This window comes from Helianthus annuus, chromosome 2 (genome assembly GCF_002127325.2).
Source record: "Helianthus annuus cultivar XRQ/B chromosome 2, HanXRQr2.0-SUNRISE, whole genome shotgun sequence".
Taxonomy (NCBI): domain Eukaryota; kingdom Viridiplantae; phylum Streptophyta; class Magnoliopsida; order Asterales; family Asteraceae; genus Helianthus; species Helianthus annuus.
In genome coordinates this window covers 147,525,972-147,531,676 of record NC_035434.2, presented here as the reverse complement: position 1 = coordinate 147,531,676, position 5,705 = coordinate 147,525,972, and positions in this window count along the sequence as shown.

The following is a 5,705-nucleotide window of genomic DNA, read 5'->3' as shown; positions in this document are numbered from 1 at the left end:
CTTAGGTTGTGTAGAGGGTGGCTTGCTATGAGCCTCTGAATGAGTTTTAGGGACAGAGTTAGAGTGGGGTACTGATGAGGTTCTACTGTGTGTCCCACTAAACTCCCTAAATTGCCTATCTACAGCTTTAGATACAGCTGTATCAATTAGTGTACGGAGCTCTTCTCTGGTTATACTAATCCTATCATTATCGTGGTTTTCCAGGGGATGACTATTTACTTCTTCCGACCTAGCCATGTAGCTTTAATTGCTACATAAAAGACAAATAAGGACAAGGTTTATTTAGAAGCTTATACAGTATTATCGCTCTTGACGATTTATTAACCATGGTCCTTAATAACCATTTTGGTTAATTTGTTAGGTATATATATATTCAGGATCTTTATTATAATCCCTAGTTATAATTTAATATTAGCACAAAAGGTCAAGTCACATGGACAGATTTAATTTATAAGCCAGGATTTTATAGAATCGAGGCGTTAAGGCTTGAATCGAAGTTCATTACTTTTCTTGACAGGGAGTGGTAGGCTACAACTGTCTTTAGTCCCGAAGGACGTTAATTATGGCCCATAGGCACTTTATACTTAATGGGCGATTATATAAATAAGGGAATTTAGAATAACCCAATTTAAGAATGACTTATGTGATTTTATCGAGTCACATTTTGTCAAGCATGTTAATATGTTTTCAGGTGTTAACAAGGATTTGAATCTTTTGGATAGGTTTTACCATCTTGGCCATGTCTGTAATGACATTTAGGCTAGGTTTTACCTTTAAGATTCTTTTACTATTTAACGCAGAACAATCCTAAATTGAGATGTAAACAAGGATCTGAATCTAATTGAGGAACTACCATCTTGGCCCTGTCTTAGAACGACACATGGGCTAGGTCTCGCCCCTTTTAGATTTTGCCATTTTATTATAATGGTAGATCTTATAAAAGGAATGAGAGTTTTTATTTATTTCATATTTTATGCTCGTGCATATAGTGAAATTTTAAATTCAACATTCCACTAAAATTTTAAAAGGTACATGGTTGCCCTAAACGGGACTTCTAACTGAAATGACTTGCCCATGTAGAGGCTAAACAGAAAATAACAAATGAAACAAATAAAGGACAAAATAAAACAAATTAGGATTAGTCCTAAGTTCCTTGTCTAGACTCGAGAATCGAGGAACGTGCAACTGTATAACTGAGATTAAACACAAAAGGCTAGTGTTTAATTCACTCAGTGTTGGCTCTGATACCAACCTGTTACACCCTGATATTTCCACGTATTACCGGTGGGCCCGGTGGGGAGTATCGTGACGTAGTTGATATCATCATAGTCAAACAACACAATTTAAATGCACAGCAGAAGCAAAAGATACGAATCACATTACAAACCGAATAATAGTAATATCAAAGTATCACAACGGACTGTAATGGATCCACAGGTGGATCAAAATAAAAAGGGAAAATTGTTCAACAGACTTTAACATCTAAAGTTCGCGAGACTTGATTAATGATGCCAGGGATAATTATTTATTTATAAACTTGTAAAAGAATTACATGTTTGTTATACGTTCAGTAGCCTGGGCTGAATACCAGGTTAAAGATTAATAGACACACCACATGATATAGTCCCGCGGTGAGTTATTCTCAAACCGTCGGTTATACCTTATTATATATATATGCGCTGGCGGGTGTACGCCTACACCCCGCGCTTAGGTCGTGGCCATTTCAATGAATGATGCCAAGGATATCCAGGACATGGTCATTAACCCCCCCCAAAGGCTTTAAGCAAACAAAACAATTTAAACGGGTCATCTCAATGAGTTTAACCTTATTATGATTAACAATTCAATGCCCGACCAAGTGGTATTTTATATACCGTACCCCAAGCCCGTATAAGGGAAAATAAGTTAAGAGTATTTACCTGAGCAAGTAATAATCACAAACAGCAAGTGCACGTAGCTTTTACTGGGATCCAAATCTGGAACGAAGGTTTTTAATAACCTATTAGATTCCTAACGGGTCTTTAATTATGTCACACCCAGATTTTTGCGGAAGCGTGATTATGGTGTGACTTTCTTAATATCATTGCATTCAATCATAGCATCAACTATATGATAAAACCATAGGTTTGTCATCCACTAAATAAGTTAAAACATAACAACATCGTTTTAAAACGTAGACTACAAATTCTAGTTTTACAAATCGTACAAAGTGCTTTTGAGTTCATTAAAGACTCTACAAAAGATATTGAATAATACCAAGGTTTGGAAGACATGTCTTGTCCAGGAATAAGACACACCGTCCAAACTCAAAGACCATGGATGACATCTTTATTCTTAACGCAGCATAAAAACTTCCAACGCCCGCCAGATCCATTAAAATTTCCTGAAATACATGTAGTTTGAAAAACAACAAAAGTTGAGCGAGTTCATGTGTTTGTTTGTGTGTATGTATAAGCCTTTGAAAAATGTTGTAAGTATGTATGTAAGTCCCTGGTATGTAGCAATAAGGAAAAAGAGATCACCAATGGTTTGCAAAGCCATTGATATGTGTGAAGTGATGCAGGAAGACTCAAACCTAGCAGATTTTGGCGTCAGGCACATAGTCACCTCATGGTCCACTCGGCGGACTCAGGAGTGGGGCTCGCTACACCCGAATAGATCTATGACTCATGTCCCTCGGTCCTACAACGAGGATTAATGGCCTTAAGTTCCACCTACCCACTCACATGATCTAAGTAGTAAAAACCCTCCCTACGCTAACCATACCATGTAAGTAAAAGTTTGTAACATTTGTCGCATGTATTTCACCCCCGAAGTATAAAACTGAAAACAATAAAGAGAAAAACGGGGGACATGAACTCACTGTATTGCGTCTTCGGTACTTGTAACTCAAATCTCCTCAGCAACCACGACTACCTACAGTGTTCTAACGTCTATTAGGCGAACGGGCTGTGCCTTGCTTCTGTATTTATCTTTGAGTTACGCTTCTTATGTTCCTAATATTATTCCAAGTTATAATCATTTGTTAAAATAAATTATTTTAAATTTAAATTATATTTCGTTTTGGTATAAATGATTAAACAATATTTTATGATAATGCTTCTCAAGTATATATTTCCTTCCCAAGGATGGGGTATCTTATACATGTATTTTCGTATTTGTATTTATATATTTTGCCAAGTAGCGGCGTCGTATTTCGGTGTATTGTTCCAAATAAAAATATGTTAATATATTCCCAATATATATTTCCAAAACCATATCTTTCTGGTCTCACTTAAATATATATATACTTATTTTGTTCAATCATGTATTGTCCCAGAAAATATATTTTTTCTCAAAAATTATATATCTTCTAAATATACTAGGAAAATATATTTTTAACTCCCAAAAATAATATATTTTCTCGTTGTCAGAAATAAGATATACTTGGTAATATTTACGAAATCATATTTTCACTCCTTTCATTTCCAAAATAAGATTTACCAAAAATATAGTGTAATGGTATATCCCGAAATATTTCATAAGTTACGTTTCTGCGTTCGGTTTCACAATATTATGTGTGTAACTTAAATATTTATTCCTTGTGATTTTTGGTATTATTTTGGAGTTGTAATTTCCATGGTATTTTGTAAGTTATATTATTTTACCCTAAAATAATATAACTAGTTCACAGAATAAACAAATAATCACACAAACGTTTTAGTATAAAATATATATTCTAAATATATATTTATCAAATTTTTATTTACGAAAATCAACCTCCGACACTTGGTATTTTTGTAAATAAAATCATGGCGAGGTTCATTTTGAAAACCAAGTTAAAAATATATTTGTAACACTTTTAGAAAAATATTTTCTAAGTGTTGAAATTTTAGAAAAATTTCACCAGAGTTTTCTTTGTAAATGGAGGCGTCCATGCTTACTAGCATATCATTTTCTTTTATAAAATCATTCAATCAATTATCAACCAACAACTAAAATAAATCATGGGTGGGTCTCCACCCTTTGTAACCGGTTTTGAGAGGGGGGGGGGGTCTAGTTGGGTTTCAAGGTTTAGTTACAAATCTAGTTAGGAACCAAGTGTTAAGTTAGTGATTTATGGTGTGTTACTAATTATATAGTGTGTTAGGGTGTTCGGGGACCCTAACTAGCTCAGAAAAATATAAACAATGTGTTTAACAATATTTTTGTGTTCCGGGTAATGTCCGGTTGTTCGGTTGGGTGTTGTTCCGTTAAAGTGCTAAATTAATCCATAAAGTGTCTTTTATATTACTTTTAGTGACACATTTAATTCCCAACACTTTGGAAAGTGTCTAGGACTATTTTGTCAAGTTTGTGCACTTTACTAGCATTATTAAATGCTGAATTTTTGTTATTTAGTGCAGAATTCTGCATTTAAAGTGTGTTTTAGGCACTTCCCGGCACTATAACCATTACCTAGTGACGCAGTTTTATGGTCCTCACTTCCCTACACTCCCTACTAGTGTAGTTAGACTTGGCAAACGGGTCGGGTCGGGTCGGGTTGGGTCATGGGTCAAAACGGGTTCGGGTCAGAACGGGTTCGGGTCAAAACGGGTCAATTAAAAAAAGGGTTGTTTTGGTTCGGGTCGGAACGGGTTCGGGTTGGAACGGGTTCGGGTCAGAACGGGTTCGGGTTGAAACGGGTTCGGGTTGAAACGGGTCCGGGTCAGAACGGGTTTCGGGTCGGGTCGGGTCAGTTTTGTTAAAAAAAATGTTTTTTTTTTTAAAAAAAAGGAGAGATTGTACATCAAGGGCAAATTTTGTCGGGTTGAAACGGGTCCCGGTCGGTTCGGGTTGATTAAAGAGCTTAGTTGGTTTAAGTGTTGGTGATTTAAAAATTGAAGTGTGGGGGATGGTTACTAAAATTGAGATGGAAATGTTTGACATGCACGCCTACAAAGGAATATATGTATTGGGGTCAATTCATTAACGTAATATTACTATGCAGATTTAGGCATGACGAAGAGGATTGCAAATATAAAAATTCAGATACATTATGTTAATAGATATAGTGTATCTTAATGGATTTACAAATTACAATCAAACACATCCTGTATAAGTTATAGTTAACAAAGTTGAATGTTCTCTTTACAGGGTTTCAGAAAGATCGATCCCGAAAGATGGGAATTCGTGAACGAAGAATTTATAAAAGAAAAAAAAAACACCTTCTGAAGAACATTCATCGTAGAAAACCGATTCATCGCGAAACGGTACTGGTCGAAACGCTACGGGTCGAAACGGTTCGCGTCGAAACGGTTCGCGTCGAAACGGTTCGATTCAAAACGGTACGGGTCGAAACGGTTCGCGTCGAAACGGTACGGGTCGAAACGGTTCGCGTCGAAACGGTACGCGTCGAAACGGTTCGCGTCGAAACGGTACGCGTCGAAACGGTTCGCGTCGAAACGGATCGCGTCGAAACGGTTCGCGTCGAAACGCTTCGCGTCGAAACGGTTCGCGTCGAAACGGTTCGCGTCGAAACGGTTCGTGTCGAAACGGTTCGCGTCGAAATGGTTCGATTCGAAATGCTACGGGTCGAAACGGTACGAAACTCGTCCCGACCCTAAACCTGTTTCGTGTCATAACCCGTCTCGTGTGGATACTTGTGCCGGTTCGAAACCCATTCCGATCCGAAACATGCCCCGATTCTTTAAGACACTAACCCACATTGACCCATTTCTTTAATG